Source organism: Equus przewalskii, chromosome 27, assembly GCF_037783145.1.
Source record: "Equus przewalskii isolate Varuska chromosome 27, EquPr2, whole genome shotgun sequence".
Classification (NCBI taxonomy): Eukaryota; Metazoa; Chordata; class Mammalia; order Perissodactyla; family Equidae; genus Equus; species Equus przewalskii.
In genome coordinates this window covers 24,176,180-24,198,309 of record NC_091857.1, presented here as the reverse complement: position 1 = coordinate 24,198,309, position 22,130 = coordinate 24,176,180, and positions in this window count along the sequence as shown.

The window sequence follows — 22,130 nt, the reverse complement described above, 5'->3', positions numbered from 1 at the left end:
TATTATCTTATCTTTGTGGTCTAAGCCAAAAGTCACATGTAATTAATTATATCCTGATATTGGACTTGAACTCACAAAGATGCACACAAAGGCAGATACCACTGTGACGGCCCAGGCAATTTCCTTTAAAATGTTTTTTTTTTTTCAATTTCCCCCCATTATATTGTTATTTAAATTGTTTACTAAAAAAGAACTATTAGATTTGTTTTATTTGGTTGTTTTTAAGTTTGACACCTGAGCTAACATCTGTTGCCAATCTTTTTTTCCTTCTTCTTCTCTTCCCCAGAGGCCCCCAGTACACAGCTGTATATTCTAGTTGTAGGTCCTTCCAGTTAAGGTATGTGGGACGCCGCCTCAGCGTGGCCTGATGAGCGGTGCCATGTCCGCGCCCAGGATCCGAACCGGCAAAACCCTGGGCTGCCGAATCAGAGAGCACGAACTTAACCACTCGGCCACAAGACTGGCTCCTGTTTTAAATGACCTTTATTTAGCTAAGAATCACTTGAAGTTTTTCACTTTCAACTATTTTTTTTTTTTCATGTGCTAGATCCTGCAGCAGGCACGCATTCTCCGTAAGTGTTCATCTGGATTTTATGCTCTTTTGCTGTCTCTCTATAAGTGGACTGTATGTTTCTTAATAATAAAACCACACTTTTTTTTTCATAGCTCTCCCTCCTGCTGAGTTCCTAGAATTGTAGTCCACACATAGTAGAAACTCAATAAAATTTTACTCACTGACAAACATATGGGCTTTCTGCAAAGAACAACCATGGCTTCAAACATTTCCCAGTTACTCTGGCCAAAATAGCTTTGCAGGGCAATCTGTCCCCTTGCTGCTACTGAAGTAGAAGCACAACATATCTGTGGTTCTAAATTTCTTTGGAAGCTTGCAAATTACGTAATCTCTTTGAGTTTAAGATTCCTCTTTTGTAAATGAAGATCTACCTTAAAGATTGCTCTAAAATAAATGAGATTTTATATGTAAAGCTTCTGGCACACCAGAAAAATATTACTTGTTATCAAAATTAATATTTGGAGCACATGGCCCCCAACCCCATCTTGATTTATGGACGCAACAACTCAGTTATTTCAGAAGGTTTCTCAGTAATAAGATCTGATCTGAGTTAAATCGCCGTTCAGAAGCTTCTAGAAGGTAACAAGTTTATCAGCTCCAACAAAAGCATAGACAAGCTAAAGTTAACCATGCCCTGGAGTGTGCTCCAACAGCAGCAAGCAATGAGTGGTGAATTCCATTATATAGGATAAATCTATTTTTCTAAGTATTGAATTGAGTAAAAATAATTTTTTTTTACTGTTAAACTTAGCCAATTGCCAGCTTCATAAGCATCTTTTTGTGGAATTTTATTTTCACTATAATTGAGACAATTTTGATGGTGGTGATGGCTATCCTAGCTGACCAGGGTCTTGAACTTCTGCTTATACTTACTGAGTAAGGGCTTGAAATAAGATTTCCACGTTCCCGCTTTCCTTGGTTCATGTTTCATAACAAATTGTAAAATAAATAGTGCATGCTTTTGATTAATCAGGTTAATAACAAGTCAGAGCTTCTAGAATATCAAATCATAGTCATAAGAAAGAGGGAGCCTGTAGGTTATTTTTAAAAAGAGTTCACTATTAAAATAAATGTCTCGCTTATTGTGAATTTTTTTTCACATAAAGAAAAACAATGTTATCTCTATTTGTTCATATACACAGAGTATCGTTACTTTTTAAAAAGGTTTTTTTAATGATCGTGTTATTGTAAGGGGAAAAGTACTGCAAAAGTTTAAACAATGAAAAAAGGCAGGTACTGGAACTTGTTTTCATTTATAATGGACTCTGAAAAGTCCTGTTATTCTTATGGTGATTGTGCTTTTTAGCAACATTTTGCTATCAGAGTGCCCACCACACCAGTATCTTAGCTTTCCCTGAAAAAGATCATACAAACTGAGACCTCTAGTGGAGCCCAGTGGAAACTGTTTTACTGACTGCCTGTTTTAATCTCCACAGTTAGCAAATTCTCGCCTAGGCGATGTCGAGGTTTCAGTAACTTTTAAAACCTGCATATTTACCTCTTAAACAGTCAGTAACGTTTTACTATATCTTTAGATGAAATACTTAACAATGAAAACAGATATGAAATTTGAAAAAAACTGTTGTTATGACTATAATACTTTAGGCAATTTAATATACAGTTTGAAAACTCAAATATCGCTTGGATGGAAAGCTCCTTTCTTCCCGAGTGAAATGACTCACTATGATTTTGTACCCTGGGGATGAAATTCACACTGGGAGCCTGGAATCCTGTAGCTATGATGATGCAGAGACAAAAATATTTGACATTTATATATTGTTTGACATCCCAGGACATGAAAACAATATTGAAGTGCTGTGTCACTGTCCCAACCCCAGACAAAATGATAAACGCTGCAATGTACCTCCTGAAGTATGAGATCAAGTTGAAGAGGAGAAATGGCTAAAGGAAGCTCACACAAACTACTCATAATGGGACTGTGAACAGAACCCAGAGGGCAGCACAGATTTAAACAGCCATCCGTGAGTTAGCCACAGAAATACTTGAGATCATATGCTTTCCATGTACTTTAATTTATAGCTTTATTTATTTGCATTGTAGAACAAAAACCAGATTGAGTGCAAAGAGGATCCCTGAGTTACCATTTATAGATAACTCTGGTTGGAGACTGTCCAAGAGGACATGAGACTATTCAGCTTCATCAACACAGTGTTCAAATGAAACAGTTCTGAACTCGAATAGGAAAATAATGTTCGAAAGATAAGGTTTTGACATGATCATCAAAATGCCACTAATTCAAAATGACAAAGTGATGTTCCCAAAGTCATACATAAACATAAATTCAAAAACACTTACCTACCACACATGCGGTTACGACAAACCCAAGGTGAAGTTCAGAAATGTGCAGGATTGATCTTAGACTGAGTGTGATCACAGTACGTTTTATTTAACTCATTCTTTTGAAAATATTTGCTAATTGTATCTCTGTATAGAACTTGGGATTTGCTTTTGAGGGAAAGGTGAGGCAGATAAAAGAGTGACTTTCTCCATGTTTATGTTCTCCTTTGGGAAGTCAACTACAGAGAAAATTACCGCACAACAATGAAATGTAGTATATGCTTTGCTACCCACGGTAAGAGTTACAGATGAAATGGGCAATAGCGTGAACAGAGAGAACTATAGACCGGGATGCTTGAGAAAGGCTTTGTGGAGGAAAAGGAATTTGAACTCTGCCCTAAACAAAGGGTGGGATTGGGACAGGCAAATGGAATTCCTAGAGATATGGCAGGAGCCGAAGCAACATTTTAGAGGTAGAAATGAGCTTAGGGCAGTAGTTTCTTTTAGGGAAAATGTGGAGAGAAATGGTAAAAAAAAATAGCACTTTAAACCATTTTGGACTTGGGATAGAATGAAGATAACAACTGTAAGTAATGGGGATTCCATGAAAACCTGATGGATATCGTACGTGGTACACTGGTGACACCAGGAAGGAGCTCAGCATTAACTTGAGGCTTCAGAAGCTGCATATCAGTGTTTGCTGAACCCTGACTTTTGTATGAATGCTATAAGTTGGTATCAGTAGGATATTAAAAAGTAAATCTTGACCCAAGCTTTAAGAAAAATGTAATTCAATTGTCAAGATAGAATTTGTGCTCAAAAATACTTGGAAACAAATACAAATAACTTATGAGTAATACGAAACCTGATTAATGGCTAAAATAAACGAAAAGCTAGGAAACAATAAACCAATGAAGTTGCAAAATTTAAATTTCCTGTAAATCCATCCCTTTCTTTTCAAAGAAGTGCATCATTATTATGGTTAATTTTATGTGTCAACTTGGCTAGGCCACAGTACTCAGATATTTGGTCAAATACGCTTAGATGTTGCTGTGAAGGTATTTTTTAGATGAGATTAATATTTAAATCAGTAAAATTTGAGTAAAGCAGATACTCTCCATAATGTGAGTGGACCTCATCCAATCAGTTGAAGGCCTTAAGGAAAAGTCAGACCTCCTGCAAGGAAGAGGGAAGTCTACCTATAGTCTGCCTTCAGACTCAAATTGCAACGTCAACTCTTCCCCGAGTCTCCACCCTGCAGATTTTGGACTCGCCAGCCTCCACAATCATATGAGCCAAATCTTTAAAATAAACTTCTGTCTCTGTCCCTTTCTCTCTCTCTCTTTATCTCTATATACACCTACATACACAAACACACACATCCTACTGGCTCTGTTTCTCTGGAGAACCCTGACTGATAGAACTGTGAACTAGGTTGTTAGAATTTTGTGAAGGATGAAGGCAGCAAAATGTTGTAAAACATGAAGGCAGTTCTGCATGGGGAGCACTCCATCAAAGTTCAGATGTGTTTTGTTGGGCTGTTTTTTCTTTTACCTTTTTTTGTCTGGAACGGAAAATTCATTTCAACGCATGATCAGAAATGAAGTTAATTAAAGGTGGAAATCAAAGAGAAAATGGTCTTTAATTCCAATACAGGCAGTATTGGAGTGGTCTAGACTCAAGGATTCATGTTAAGTATTAACGTGGGTGAAATGCAACCATTAGGAAAAAAGAAAAATTGCATTATTATTATTTTATTTTTTGTTTTTTGAGGAAGATTAGCCCTGAGGTAACATCTGCTGCGAATCCTTCTCTTTTTGCTGAGAAAGACTGCCCCTAACCTAATATCCATGTGCCCATCTTCCTCTACTTTATATGTGGGACGCCTGCCACAGCATGGCTTGACAAGTGGTGCATAGGTCCGCACGCGGGATCTGAACCAGCAAACTCAGGGCCGCCAAAGTAGAATGTGCAAACAATTGCTGCGCCACTGGGCCAGCCCCAAAATTACATTATTTTTTATGTCACCAAATAATATATTTACCAGAAGGCTGCTCCTCCTTCAAAGTACGTCTTTTCCAGTATGGTATTTCCTCAAAAAACTGAACAAAGAATTGCCTTATAATCCAGCAATTCTACTACTAAGAATATACACAAAGGAATTGAAAGCAGAGACTCACACAGATATTTGTACATCAATATTCATAACACCGTTGTTCACAATTGCCAAAAAGTGGAAAAAATCCAGATGTCCATGGATGGATGAACAAATAAACAAAATGTGGTATATGCACGTGATAGAATATTATTTGACCACAAAAAGGAATGAATTCTGATATACGTCTATAATATGGGTGAACCTTAAAGATATTATGCCAAGTGAAATAAGCCAAATACAAAAGGTCAAATATTGTATGATTCCACTTATACGAGGTACTTAGAATAATCAAATTCATGGACATAGAAAGTAGAATGGTGTTACTAAGGTCTTGGGGGAGGAGAGATGGAGGAGGTGCTGTTTAATGGGTACCAGAGTTTCCGTCTGAGATGATGAAAAGTCCTGGAGATGTATGGTTGCACAACAACCGGAACGCATTTAATGCCATTGAGCTATATACTTAAAGTGGTTAAAATGGTAAAATTTTGTATTTTATGTTTTACCACAATAAAAAAATATTACCTCTCTTCTGGGCAGGCAAGTGAGCCTGCAAAGGGGGCTGAGTAAAATGAGTAATTATCAGGGTTTGGCAAACACATCCTGAATTTAGGAGGAGAAAGATAACTAGACTAGGACAAATATTGGAAGGAGATAAAGAAATGTGTTGAATGTGAACTTGAGGGTCTCAAGACAATGGTAGTGTCTATATCCTGAGCCAGTAAGAACTGGACAAGCCAAAGTACACATTGTAGTGGGTAGTGTAAGCCCCTCAGAGGATACACCCCCACACAAAAACACACACAGGAATTTTCCATCTAAATATTTATTCATGAATAATAGTGGTGATTGCAAACAATCTTTCCTAATTTGCTCTTGAAACGTCCATATGATTATAGTCAAAAAACATAGAGCTCCAACTGAATCCAGAAGAACATTTGACAGCATTTATTATTTCACATAGATAAATTCAATATATTATAGACATTTCCCAATACTTGTTTACTAGAGGAGTTTTAAATCATTAGAAATATTCAGAATGCAAATTTTCAGAAATGCCTGATATAGCAAGATATTTTGGTTGTCTATTGCTATAAACAAACCATCTAAAAAGGTAGTGACTTAAAACAACAATGATTTGTTTAGCTCACAAGTCTGCAGTCTGAGCAGAGAACAGGCTCATCTCTGCGCTCCAGGGCATCAGCTGGAACAACTCAACTCAATCTGAGGAGCTACTTCCGGGACGGCTATCATCTGGGAGCTCATCTGAGGCTGCAAGTTATTTCTCTCCTCATGGGCCTCTCACCAGCTGGGCATCTCTCTAAGTTGCTTGGGCTTCCTCACAATGTGGTAGTTGGATTCCAAAAGTAACAGTCCCAAGAGAATTCCTTTCATGATGTAGCATTGGAAGTCATATTACGTCCCTTCTGCTGTAGTCATGGGTTCCCCAAGATCAGATTCAAAGAGGGGGAAGGAACATAGAACCCCACCTCTCAATGGGACAATTGTCAGCATCACACTGTAAGCAGAGCATGTGAAATAGAAGATATTGTTGCAGTCATTTTGGGCAAATTCAATCTACCAACCCAGAAATTACAAACAAGAAATACAGCTAAATACAAGTTTAAAAAGTTTAGTTAAGTTTATTTAAATTTAAAATGAATATCAAACTTAAATACATGGAGTCTGCTAAAAGTGATATTATGATATTGTTTACTTTTGGCACGTTATCAATTTTTCAGTTTCTCCTTTACTCCACCCACTCCTCTAAGGAACCTCAAATCTTCTAAATGTCAATTCTAGAAACTTCATCATCTCTGCCCCTGAAAGTGCTCTTCTGATAATCATGGCTGATAGTGTCATATTATTCTTCCCTCATCTTTATTTCCCTGATACTTATCCTGAAATTCATCTTGATCCTATCAAATAATTGTTATAATAAGTTAACATCTGTTTAGAACACTGGAAAGCTTACTATATATATCTCTTAAAGGATGAATTTTAAAAGAAGATAAAATTGTGATTCTCATACAAATATAAAATAGATATGTGCCAAAGATTTTATTTAACTCGTTAATCAATGAGAGAAACAATGAGATGTTATAACAGATTCAAAGAACTCAAAGGACCACACATTTATGGTAGAAATACTGAAATGAATTTGCAAATGTCTATAAAACTAACAAAACTGTTCAATACCCATAGGGTGATCATCAGTTGCAATCTAAGGGCCACAATTTGCATTTTCGTGAACAAGAACTATTTCCATTTCTCTCAGTTTCTACAAGTTAGTTTCTGTCTCGATAGAGTTGTACAAGAGCCTAATCAAAGATGAAGTCACACCCCTGTAGGACCAGGAAATCTCCTAAGGCTCTTGCATTTCCTTGAAAGGATATTCAATAATCTTTTCTACCCATTTCAGTCGTCCACAATCTTTCCCAAGTCTTAAAGTAACATCATTATTGACCTAACCAATCAGGGCCCATTCATTTTCCAATATTTTAGTAGTCAAAAGGGTAAAACTATAAAATCAGATAGAAGGAAGAGGTAAATTGGCTGATGGTTTATTTCTGGAAGCTTTTCATCTCAACTTCCTCATTCATATGCAGATTGACCTGCCGGACATACATTTTTTTCCACCAAGACAGCCCTCTAGAAAAATGCCCGCCCGCTATAGCACAGTCCAATGTACGCAGTGAGAAGAAGAGAATTCCAACAGATGAACTTCCAGATGATTTTTAGGCCTTATAGATGACCGTATTTCTATCCATGCCCAGAAACAAACAGGAAACCCTTGTGGAATTCCCAGTTCAGCTGTTCAGGACTTGAGATGAACTCCTCTGCAGAAACCAAGTCCCACGTAAACAGGACTTCTGGGTGGTCATCCTGGCAGTGTGAAGTATGATTCATTGAAGTGGAGAATATTAGAGATGACAGAGGCACAGATGACCCCTACGAGGTTCAAATTAGAGAGAATCCAGGAGCAATAATGAATCCAAAGAGAAACTGAAGCTGAATATTATTTTGTGCAAAGTCAAACTACTCTCTCAGCAGGGAACACAGCTCATCAACAAACATCTCTTCATTTTATTGGGCTTGATACCAAACCAGATTTCCTTATTCAAGTCTCTGTTATGCTCGGACTCCATGGCTGGAATTAATATGCAGTGTTTATCGTATTTATTCCTGACTCTTTCACTGGGAACTAAAATATGTATTTGGATTACACTATCCATGACAATGAGAGTTCTGGTGCTAAAAACATGATCACATTCAGTTGCCAAGCTCATCAGATACAATTTGCATGCCATCCATAAAAATTTGCTTAATGTGTTGGTATTTTTCTTTACACGCTTCATTTTTTAAAAAAAAAATTTTTATCCTTTTAATAAGCCCTAAGAAAATTAAAGTGAGTACTATCATCATATATAATAGAAAATGAAATGGAATCGTAGCAACTTTAAATTTATTTTTCTTACCATATAGGATTGTGGTGATGAATACTTGCACAAAAATCATATGCGGACATCCCAGGGACTAGAAATAAACATTCAGACATCAAACCTTGCTCACAATTTATATGAACAATAAATGACAAGTTTAGATCACAGCTGGGGAGTAGATAGCGTCTGTCAGATGTCTGCAACACAAATTTCAAACTCTTAACAATGGTTTGAGTTTGGTTTGTCCTGTTTGATGTGGAGTTTGGGAGTTTCAATGAAAATGGCTTTGACCTTGGTCATAAAGGTAAGTGGAGATGGAAGGTAATTTCTACAGCATAAAATCACGATGATGGATTTGTGACTTCCCACTATACTTTGCCTTTTAAAGAGCCTATAAATGAAAGGGTAGTCTGTGAATATCTGAAGAATGTGTGTGAAGAGTGCAGGAAATACTTTTATGCTGGATATTTGTCATAGAAAATCTATGACCTTCTAAGCAAAGGACCATTATCAGAGGCTATCAACTTAGATATCAGAACAACTACTGAATCTAATAAATATTTCTTGTTGACCTATCTCAGATTTTGTAACCAAAGGATGCATGCACAGAAAAAAATCAAGTGTCTTTGTTATTCACCCACTGCATCATTGTGGGAGCAAGTGACTTTCAGGACCTTGGAGATTGAACAGGTCAAAGAAGTGCCACTACTTCTATGTTTGTTTTTGACTTCAGTTTAAGAAATGAAAGTGTTTAAAAGTAAGTTTTTCCCAAATTAAAAAAAATCACATTGAATATCTAATACATTCAGCAAAAAAAAAAATGTCAATATGAAGTTGGTTTTTGTTTGCTTCTTTGTTTGTTTGGTTGTTGAACTAAGAGGACTTTCCAACAGGGCCATGGGTGCCTATACTCAGATCCTAAATGGCTACGGCTAGAACAACATTGTCCTTATAACAAAGTTAATGACAAATTTCAAGCACTTTTTCTCCTCACTTAAAGAAACAAAGTATTGTAATTTTCCTTTCTGTTTTAAAATCTGGAGATTAATGAATCTTTCATAAATAGATTTGGACAGGAAAAGCCCATCAAGAGAGCATCATTTAGGTAAGTTCAAGAAAGCTTTGTTTCTGAGGTAGACGATGGATTTTTCCATGCTATTTTGACTGTCTCAAAATTGAATATTTAAAAAAATGTGAAAGAAGCTTCTAGTCAAAAGAAAGAATTTTAACCAAGCTGTATTAGAATTCTGCTGCAGCTGTACAAAGTAAGAATATTCTCTACTACCAAATCAGGAATTGATGATCCATCCAAATGCACAAAAGGCCTTTGATGATGAAAGCAACTCTTAGGACAATTTGATTGCTTTTTTTTCCAAAGAGAGCCTCCACCCTAAATTTCCAACCATAATACTTAATTTGGCAAGGAGACAATAGCATAAAAATGCATTTGGTTCATGAATTATATTTTTTCCTGTTCTTCATGACATTTATGCATGCCAAATATAAATGACTGCACATGGATTAAGTAACAAAGGTGTCTTTCCTTTCCAGTAGCACACATTTTATTAATAAGGATTTGACCCAATAGTTATAGTAAAGAATAAAAATTTAAACTGGCTTCTGGAAATAAATAGCATAGCCCATCTGAGGTGAATTATCGATTGCAAAGTTCCAGTTCCTTTTAGCATCTCAGGAGGTTACTTGCCAAAAAATAAAAGTCATTTCTTGGAAGAAATAATTTATCTCAGGTGGAAAAGAAGTAAAGGTGTGGCTCTCGACCTAGCAAGGTCTCTAAACAAGACTTGGGAACCTGGTTATTGAATGGATCCCAAAAGTGCAACACTGAAGTCAACTGGTAAGGTCTGGAGCCATGTCTTGTATTGTTTCTATGTCAAGGCTCTTCTGATTTTAAAAGGTGTTACCACAAAACCCAGGCCGTCATAAAAACTCAGCATTGGCACATTTTCCCAGTTCACATACATTTTCAGATCTTTCTGGAGGTAATCGCAAACAAAGACAAGATACTCAGCTTGTTCAGGAGTATTTATTGTTACGGTAAGTTAAAAAATGTTATCTCATTTGTTCTCATTCTAGACATACATTCTTCCCAAGTAACTTCCTTTGTGCTAGGAAAGCTGAAAATCCAATTTATGTGTGGAGATGGGTGCTTTCCAAATATTGTGTTAATAACTGTATTACACTTTTGTATTCAGTTTGCTCCCTGTGTGTATTTTTAACTTCAGTTTAGATTCTCATAATCTGGATTTAATGAGCTCGAAGGCATTCGTTGTCAGCATTGATCTTCACCAGCTGTATTGTGGTTGTGTTATTGGTGGCATTAGGTCTGTGGTGCTCTGGCTTCTACTTCCCTTTTTTTCTCATCTCTAAACTCCAAGCTTTGGTTCTACAACACTACTGGATATTTCCCGACCCCAAGTAGACTTTGTCAGAGACTTCAAATCCAGATTCGGGGATCGGAGGAGAAATAAGGACATAGTTTCCCTTTATTACAAATATCCCCCAGTGAGAGCTCCTGGGACTCGCTTGAAGGAGGTTTTCAAAAATGAAGGTGGTCATCAAATTTCTTCTCCATGCAGAGAGACATAAAGAGATCTGAAACAGTAAACTGTGATTTTCTATGTATGTGAACATTTTGTGACCTGTTGGGTTCATAATTTCAAGAGTATAAGTATATTGATTTGACATAAGAGGTAGAGAGCTTAAACACAAATGTGTGTGGAACCTGGAGTTTGAATAGAAAAGTTCTTCTGACAACTGAAATATGGTTAGATGTGGATGGCTGCAGACAACGGAGTTAAGATGAAGAAAGATATACTACACTTAGCATTTATTATCTTTGTGATAAATGCTAGCAATCCCAGCTTGGCAGCCAAACCGAGTTTACCCCTTGATTCAAATAAATCAGAGGGTGCCCGGTATCTGTGGGTAGTTTGCACGAAGCTTATGAGAGCTCTCTTAGATGAAAAATCACCCACAGAGAAAAGTTAAGGCATATGAAGTTAGTCCAAGAACATTGTCCCAAGAATTAAAGGGAGGGTCAATTTGAGTATGGCAGGCTCTCTGCCACTTGTCTGCTCCCATGGCCAAGACTTATGCAATTTTACTTGAGCTCTACGCAGTGGACTAAACTAGAAACAGAAAGAACTTTTCCAACCAAAACTCTGCAAGGAACTGAGAGCACAGAGGAGGATGACATGACCCAGGAAACTCAAAGGTGAGGAGAGGGATAGTCATAACTTCTGAGATATGTCTTCACCACATGGAGTCTAGAGGAAGACAGTCACCGTTAGCTGGATTATGGGTTTGGATGCTGTGGGACATCTTCTGCAGGGAAGCTACACAGGACACGTTTGCCAATGAGAGCAGTGATAAGAAACAAGAAGATGCAGTGGTGTTGACACTGGCTTATGGCACTTTTAGAAACATCAGGCACCTCAATCTTGATTACTATGTGAAGCCAGTGCAGGAAAAGAGAAAAATGGACATGGATGGTATATTTCAGAGCTGAGTTTGTGCGTACTCACAAGACATCCTCTGGAGACTTCCAGAAATATTCAGGAGGGATGATGAAGGTTCCTGTAGGTCTATAATAGCAAGTGGGGGAGAAGTCAGAGAAACTCTCAAGGAAACTTATTGTGACTCATATTTTTGCCCTAAAACTTGTGTGGTCTGAGGGAAAACATGTTATATTCATAAAGAGCTGCCTATTGTTGGTCAGAAGCATATGTAGCAAATTATTCTGAGCTGGCTCATTCGACTCCTCTTCCAAACCCCTTCATTCTTGCTTACCGTAATTTAAGATAAAATTCTCAGTCCTGCTTGCTGCTAGGGTGATGGTGTAAGATGGTTTTGGCCAATGAGACTCAGAGAATTCTTCTCTAACAAGAAGGGCAAAACCTTGTGAGACGAAAGCTTTGGCCCTTGCACTTGCCCTCTTCTTTCTGTCTGGAATGCGGATATGATGGCTGGGGTTGTGAAAGTCATTTTTTGACCATGAGGTCAAATGTAGTGCGAGACAACTGAAGGAGCCTGGTTCCTTGATGGCTTTGCTGACATCTGCAAAAGCACTGGGCTGTCAGTTTCTGGACTTTTTGTCATATGAAAATGTCATTTAGTTACTTAAGCCACTGTTTGTTTGGTTTTCTTTCATATGAAGCCTATTGGCTTCTAAATTGATATGCGTGGAACATATTCTACTATTCTAAATAAGCTGCCCCCCTGTTCCTTGACTGATACAAATTAAATTTACTGTTTTTCAATGAGTTACAGAATGACGTAAAAATGAGCCCCCAACATTTGTTCGATCATCCTGGTGGTACAGAACAAAGATCAAATACTCATTAATTACTTGGGATCCCTTGAAAGGAAAATGTTTATTTGAAAGACAGAATACCATATTTATATCTATTGCCTTTTATTTCTTTTCATTGCAGGGCAATAGAAATGGGGATAAAAATATCCGAACATATTAATTGGTTGGTCTTGACACATGTTAAGTTTCATCCCTTATCTAAGTTAGGAACAAGAAGAAGAGAATCAAACTTGCATGACTTTAGTGATATTAAATTAGAAACACCAAAAAATGAAATATTTTAATACTCCAGTTGTAAGTTCCCATTTGCCAGTACCTTTGTACTTTCACATTCACTGCACTATATTGATAAAGTTGTTTATTCATATGTACACTTGAAAATATGCAGATATCTGTGTAAACATTCTTGGAAATCAATCATAGAGAAAGGTTGTAAGCTACATTTGGGGCCAGAGGTCTGCAATTTGGCAAAAAGGCCCCATCCAAGCTTGAACTGAAGCTTTTGCTGATTATATAATTATCTCCAATAGGAAGGGCTTTGCTTTTAGCTTTAGCCCCACTCCCTCCTCAGGCCTAACGTGTATAAATGGGGGCAGAAGTTTCAGTCATGTGCATTATGCAGAGACAGGAAAATTTATTGCGGTTTTATTTTTAATTTCAGTAAAACCGTCAAATACCCATTCAGTGGAGATAAAAGAAAGAGAGAGGTGAAAGGAAAGGGGAGAGCACATCCAAGAATCAGTGAGCCCGACTCTTCAGTGGAAAGAGTGTCTGCACCTTGTATGCTGTACACACTCTGATTAAGATAATAGGATCCAGATGGCCGCTCCAAGAAGATTCCTTTCATGAGGAAAGTTCTGGGTGGGGTAGATTATTGTGATCAATGGAATAAACTGCAGCTGGATGAACTCTGGGTTACCTTTGAGAATTGCTAAATTAATGATGATTACATAGATTCTGACAAATTTCCCAGGAATTTTTCTAAGATGGTTGGTAAAAAATAAATGTATTTAGGGGCTAGATCTTCTCATAGCAAGGAAAAGCAGCCTCTAAGAGACCGATGGACCTCCAGGAGGATTTGAGATCACAGGGTTTGAGGGCCATGCTTAGTTTCAGTAGGGAAGCCCCAATACAGCTGGTGCAGGTTGTTTACAGCCAGCGCTGATCCTGACTGGTTGAGGTACATCCTGTCCCAATTGATAAGTATTTTGAATATCACCTCTGCTCTTTTGGCAGGAGCCTTTGGAATTGATCAGATTCCCTTGGCAAAGCAAAGGTGGGTCGAGTCAATAGACCAGAGATATCTACGATGGAGTGGGAGTGGAAATGAGCTTCATCCATCAAACATTCATGGAGCACTGGTTGTGCACACAGCTCTATAATAGGTACCACATATTTGGTCAGTAACACTTCATTTTGTTTCACCCGGGAGCCTAGGCTCTCTAGTGCCAGAACCACTCAGATGCACATCAAAATTGTTTCCCTGAGTGAATCTGAATCAGTTCATTCATTCGGTATTTATGTATTGAGCCTTTCCTACTTGTCCCCACCCAGGAACTAGAGTTGACTGAATTAGGTTGGCCATGACTGGGTACATTAATTCATTTAAACACATTGCATTTTATAATACTTAGTGGTAATTTGCTTAACTAAATAGATATCTTAAGTGTGCATCCCAGGAGTTTAGCTTCCCACCATAAGGAAGGAAGCCAAGAAGTTATAGGCACAATTTCCCACCTGAAGATCTGTGAAGAGACTTTTGGGTAGCATCAAAAGTCCACAGGGCTATTCTTGATTTGGTCATTTTGGAGAAAAAGTACAACAGATACCATATGTGATATAAAAGAGAAGAATGGGTTCTAAACATTGGGAGAAAAAAGTCTCAGAAATTATATTTACAGATGAAAAAAATATTTGGCTAGAACATACCCCTCCAAAAGTCATTATCCTCCTTTGCATTTATGTTTTTTCTTTACAAGATATTCTTTGTTAAGTTCAGGGAAGATATTTTTGGGAAAGTGTGAAACAGTGAGGTAAGGCAAGGCAGGGAAAGAAATGAAAAGGAAGCCACAGAATATTACAAAAGCAACTTCTAGAACACTTTCACAGATGCCTAAAGGCAGGTGCACCATACTTTCTGCTGCTGCAAAGCCCGATGGCACCTTGTCAAATTCAGAAAGGTTAATTAGCTTTAGAAGAAAACGAAAGGTTTCCCCCAATTCATAAAGCAACTAGGCAGTGGGTTATGCCAAATCTGAAAGGAGAAGGAACAGGAGAGGGACAAGTAGACAAGAATAAATATATCAGCAGTAGGGAAGGTAAGGCAGAGCTCAGAGACAGGTTTATTAATTGTGTTATTGTTAATGTAATTGTCGAGTTTTACAAATATTCTGAGACATTTCTTGAATTCCAGAAGTAAAGTGGTGCTATTCTAAATAGAGAACTCTATAAGTTATTCTTCATTTGGGCATATTTGTTGGATTCAAACACAAATAACAATGTTAATAATACTAAATATAAAAATCAAAATCATAATATCAAAACTCAAATTACACTGTCAATTATATATTACGTGATATTTCATTTCTACAAAGAAATGATATCCCCTTAAGAAGAGTCTTCCTGCTTCATGGCTGCATACCCACAACCTGTAGCTTAGTTTCTCACAAAAACACGTCCTCAGTCCATAGGGATCTGTGATTGGGTTTTCCTGGTACCAAGACCTGGCTGATCGGTAATTGATTCAATTTTTCAGTTTTCATATAATGCTTAGCATGTTAAGTATGTTGTAATTTGAAAACACACATGCACCTGAGAGATTAACATCTATGGAATATTCATCAAAGATAAATCAATATGCCATCCATCACACGGTTCTGACTCTCAATCTGTCGTGTAACCGGTTAACAGATGAATTCCTATTGGAAATGCAGGTGTTTTAGACTGAAAAGCAAATATTGATGAGCAAATAAAATGAAATAGCAAAGCTTCTGATGTGGATTACCTGAAAAAGTGATTATCAAAAAGATGTCGGAGATCCTGGTGAAATCATCATAAAACGAGTTTCTACGGTTCCATGATACTAACTGCCTGGGTCTCAGGGAAGGAGCCAAAAAACAAAACAAAAACAAAAATACGCACTCTTTAAGGTATTCATTCAGCTACTTAGAAACATAAATGTGCTGGAGATGTCTAAAAATGTCACTTGAAATATCCTTTTTCTCACCCACTTAAATAAGCCTGAGCCCTGCTTAAAATATATGAATTTTCATATATTGATATTTCTACTCATATACTATTGGGAACAATGGTCACAAATAATAAAGACCATATAGTTCAGTGTAAGTCTCTTCTCAAGTAACTTTTTAAAACATTTATGGCCTAAGGATACATTCATTTGCTTGATTTAAGCAAACTTTAACTTCTGAGATTTAGCTAAACAGCATGAAATCTGCAGCATACACCCAGCAAATGAAGACAGATGTGAGGGAAGGAAAAGCCCTTTCATGGTTCTCATAAAAGCTCTCAAGTTGCAGGCTGATGGTATTTTCTCCTTAAAAGGTATCAGAAGTTACAATTACAAAAGTTCGCAGAGTAGGAAGTTGCATAATTCTCCCTATCGGCGTCTGTAAAAATCTCTCATCGTTTGCTCTCTCTTTTGATCATCTCTAGTTTGCCAATGCATTCAGTTTCAATTGAGTTTTTTCTTTTACTGTTTCAAATCAGGAATTGAACATGTAGGAAAAAACATTTCAAAATTTGGAGCCATAATTTTCTTTTTAACTTTGTCACTTGTACGGAACATGTGAATGGTAACAGATCACTGGCACTTTCCAATATGTCCTGAGGCTGTAGTGACCAGGACAGCAAGTTAATCATGTAGCTGCTTTTAATTTGTGCTAATTGTGTACTTGTTTCACAGTAGTTTTCTCCTGAAGTCTCTCTCTGGCTCTTAGCAGATGTTGTGATGTTTGAATCTTGCCCAAATGCAGTCCAGGGCTCAGTCATGAGAAGGTCACTCATGAGAAAACAGAATTTGACCAGAGCGTGGGACCCTGACCTCGTTGTATACTTATCTGGCCATTTGCACAGATCCATTTTCTATGGATTACAAAATGATATGAAGTTGAGTAAACTCCCAAATTAGTATTTTCTTTCTCAGTCTTCTGGAAACTTTCCAGATTGAATAAAGTGAAAGAAACATTGTGCATGATCATGTGATCTTGGAGACAGAGGAAGAGAGTAAGGAGAGGTTATATAGCGGATCCAGAGTCCTTTATAAAAATAAATTCGTTCAATATGGATACTCAATTACTAATAAAACAAATACGAGATATAACCCACCCTTTTATGTTCATAATCTCCAAATACTGTAAAATCATGGCTATTCCACAAATCAATTGTGTTCATCGTCTTCAACTAGGTCACTTAGAAACCAAGCTCTAGATTGACAATTAATTTTCGTCTCTTTCCTTGTCTTCCTCCTTCTATCTGTTTTTGATACTACCAGCCCAGTGAAATAACACGGATTTTAAGTCATAAAATGAATCGACAAAAACATAGCTTGTGCTCATGTCATGTTCAGGAAATGCAAGTAGATGGGGTTGAGTCTAAGGAGAGGAATATGATATGCAATGGAGCAGAGCTTGAGATGAGGAGTAGAGACAAAAGTGAAACAACAAAAAATACACAACAAAGCCATACATTGGCTCAGCTCACATCCTGTGTACAATGCATATGAGCGCATGCACCTACATATCTCCATACAGCACGTCATCCACCTGCCACCCGCTTGGACTTCCACAGGCTGAGCTATCTGAGAGCCCACAAAAGGCTTTTACAGAGCAGTCAGGCCTCTTCTGCTCTGAGGTCTGGTGGGGGGAGGGCTGCCTTCCACACAAGGGGAGGCACCTTCTATACAAGACAACTGAAATACCCAGAAAGGGGACTGTATGTTTTATCCTCGTGCTTTTCTCAGAAACAGAGGGAATGAGCGAGGAGTAAACAGCGAAGGCAATGGGTCTGGAGAGTCTGGATCAGAGGGATTCCTAAATGTGAGCACAGAACAAACCACCCACAGCTGCCTTGACCTACAGGAATCAAGTGTATTTTCTGAAAAGAGTATGCTTGTTTTTAATCTTCAGCTTTGAAAAGTGAGCAGTAGAAAGGAGTGGTTCTTTATTTAATCTATGTAAAAGGATATAATTTCATTTACTTCTCTCTTCACTTGATTTTTTTTTTGATGTGGGCAGCATAGGTCCTTGCTTTAAATACAGTACTCATCCCATCCCTTTTCTGATAGCTTCTTGTCACACATGATTTATAATATAAAACTGGATGTAGATAACTGATGGAGTAAGACTATAAGAAGGGCAATTTTCTAGGGTCAGAGAAGCCAGAGCTCATCCTTGAGTTCTGCGTTGTCTGTCTCTGAACCTTCCTTGGTCACATGGTACATGGTTAAGCAGAGGTAGCTGTGTTTGTTCACAGCCTAAGAACTGAGTGAATGGGAGGAATTCATCACGAGAGCGAGGGAGTTTGATGCTGCGAAGTAATTCAAGAGGTGAACCCAAGTAATTGACAGCATCATTCACTCAGTCCCACAAAAAAGCTTCTTGTGCCAAATGTAGAAGCAAGCAGGAAGATCTTTGGCATCCCAAATGCAATACCCTGGAGCTGCTCTGCTTAACCTCTGGTGGATCACTGACTCGTTTTGAACTGGAAAAAAACAATGAACCCGCCCCCCTTCTCCCCCAAACACAGACACACAGACATGCACAACTTTGCATGCACTTGCCAGGAAGTCCCAGACTCCTGGAGCCACTGCACATGCCCTTGGTTAAGTATCCTTCTGTCGAGAAGCCTTCATAAGTCTCTCCGGGATGTTTATAATGGTTGATTTGTTCGAGAGAGGATTATGTCATAGCTTGTGGCTTTGAAAGCTTGTCAGAAATCAAGATTTCCTTTTGTGGAGTGGCTTTTTCATGGTAAGCACTTGATAAATATTTATTGAGTGATTGAAAAAACAAATAAGTGAATGTGCAATATGTAGATCTTATAATTGCATGTATCTATTCTCTATCGAAGGCTGGTTTAAAATAATTTGCTCTACCTTTTGGACCGTGATGGTGGCACGGCTCCATAACACTGCCAGCTCTATGGGGGTACAGACTTGCTCACCAAGGGCCTTTTATAGTATAGTGTTAAAGGGAGGAATGAATGGATAGAAACACAGAGGGCAGTCAATGTGGTAAGAATACATTCACATTTTCCATTCAGATTTATAATTGGTAAGATCTCCCAATGTGGTAGGCAGAACAATACCCTCCCTCCCAAAAGTGCACATGTTCTAACCTAGAAGCTGTGAATATGTTCCTCTACAAATAAAAAGGGACTTTACAGATGTGATTAGGCTTTTGGACCTTGAGATGATTCTGGATTATCTAAGTGGGCTCAGTGGAATCACATGAGTCCTTAAAAAGTAGAGAACTTCTACTAGCTGTGGTCAGATGAAAACGTGACAATGGAAGAAATGTCAGAGAGATGCAATATCGCTGGCTTTGGAGATGGGCGAAGGGAGCCATGAGCCAAGGAATGTGGGTAGCTGCTACAGCTAAAAGGAACAAGGAAATGGATTTTTCCCCGGAGCTTCCAGAAGGGAATGCAGCCCTACTAACACCCTGATTTAGCCCAGGGAGATCCATGTCAGACTTCTGACCTACGAAAATGTGAGATAACAAATCTGTGTTGTTTTAAGTAACTAAGTTTGTAGTCATTTGTTACAGCAGCAATAGGAAACCAATACACTCTTCTGTAAAGGTGGGTGATATTTGTTGGGTGCTGGTACTGTTCTAAACACTTGGCGTGAATTGAGTCAATTCTTTCAAATCCTTTCAGGCAGGTACTAACATAAACAACACTTAGCAGAAGAGCAAATGGAAGTGACTTGCCCTCGGTCATTCAAAGACAGCCAGTCCGACTCTGGGAATCGTGCACTTAATCAGGGAATATTGCAGGACCGATGATGGCGGCTCAGGCTGGAGAGCCATCAGACACGGGAAAAGTGGATCAATTGGAGTTTTTGAAACTTTCCTCTGGAGGGTGTGTGTATGAGCATGTGTGAGCAAGTTTGTGTGTCTGTGTTTGTGTGAGCTGTATGTTTACCTTTGTAGCTGTCTAGGCATCTGTTGGTGTGTCTGTGTCAGCTTAGGATTGGTGCTAAGCAAACAAAAAGTGACAATTTAGGGGCTGGCTCATTGGTGCAGCAGTTACGTTCATGCACTCCACTTTGATGGCCTGGGGTTTGCTAGTTTGGATCCCAGGTGCGGAGCTACACACTTCTGAACAAGCCATGCTGTGGCAGGTGTCCCACATAGAAAGTTAGAGGAAAATGGGCACAGATGTTAGCTCAGGGCCACTCTTACTCAGCAAAAAGAGGAGGATAGGTGGCAAATGTTAGCTCAGGGCTAATTTTCCTAAAAAAAAAAAAAAGGAAAAATGACTATTTATAAAGTTTAAGGGAATGGCTTATGGATTCCCAGGTCACCATTCTTAAAAATAGAAGAGAATATCCTTACTACCACCTCTTTCAGGCCGTGGAGATTGCACATCTTGATAGCAACTGGCCTACAAGAATAAAACAATAATCAAGAAAAAAGAAAGTCCTCAGGCTACTACCCCCGACCCCTGCTCTTTGAGTTTGTAACAGACTCCGTAAGCTGGCATTTCAAACATCAGTTTATAGTTGGGATAGGTAGAGGCTATAGAAGTCATACTATGTATCTAGACTCATATTCCAACGCTGGGCAAAGGCAGAATGGCATGCATCACCAGTGTTTGGTGGGCTTCTTTCCCGGAAAAGGAGCTTTGCCTCCAGCCACTGGAGTCTTCTTGACCTGCTGTGTAATTTCAGCTTTCCAGTCCTGGCAAAAGGAAGGAAAGTACTGCCACTGATAGCCCCAAATCAGTAAATTGATGAGCATCTATCAGGGCACATTTGTGACTTTTTTTCTTAAAATCTGGAACAATTATAAGGAAGGATTTAGGTCAAAGAAAGGACATCTTTTGAATAACTTGGGAGAAGGAAAACTGATTTTCAAGTGTTATCACATGAAAGCATTGAATAATTGTCAATAGAGGAAAGTATTTGCAATTGTGACTTGATTTTTTATTTGTGCAAACTCCAAAATCTATTTCTGCTATGGTTTCATGGATGTGAAGCAAATGAAATATAGGCTGTATTTATTTATGTAGGAAAATGTCAAAATATTGTAATCATTGACATATGTTCTTGCTAGAGAGAGGGAGGGAGAGAGATGGATGGAAGATGTTGTAGCAGATTTTATTAAAAACACAATGTCCTTTAGGATATAGTTTCACATGATTTATTTGAGTGAATAAGAGACATATGCCTTTGTTCAGAAATCTTCAATTAGAAACACCACATGTTTCAAAGACTTGGACATTCGTTCGATAAGCAGTTCCTTGAAAAGCTAAATACCAATTTCTGGACATTGCCCGTCATCTTACATGAGTTTCTGTTTGTCCTAAGAGTATGTTGTTTTCTTTCTTTGTTTCCCAAAGGAAAAAACCTTGAGAGATTGAGGGACTGGGTAATCTGAGTCAAATTACGGCTCAATCCAATAGTTTTTCTACCCTCTCAAAAACAACTGGAATCATCACAGGCCTCTCTCCTACGTAAATAAGGCCTGCTGGACAAGGTTTATAGCATCACAAGAATGAATCACTGTTTTATTTATTTATGTTCTCTTTCTAGCTATCTCTAGAGAAAGAATCCTTTTGGCAGCCTTCCCACTACTTCTTCACAACCCCTCTCCGCCCCCCTGCTCCAACCATGCACATTAGCACGCACACAAGGACATTCTGCTAAGTGAGATAAGACAGACAAGACAAATACTGGATGAGATCACTTGCATGTGGAATCTAAAAAAGCCAAACTTGTAAAAGTGGAGAGTGGAATAGTGGTGATCAGAGCCTGGGGGGCGGGGGAATTGTGGAGATGTTGTTTAAGGGCGTAAACTTGCAACTTGTAGATAAATAAGTTCTGAAGATCTAATACCTAGTATAGTGATTAGAGACAACAGTACTGTATTATAAACATCAGATGTGCTAAGAGACAAGATCTTGATTATTCCCACCACAAAAAAGAAATGATAATTATGTGACATGACAGAGGTGTTAGCCAAGGTTGCAATGATAATCATATTGTAACATATAAAGGTATCATATCAACATGTTGTACACTTTGAACTCACACAGTGTTATACGTTAAGTAAATTTCAAAAAAAGAAAAGAAAACTTCAGCTG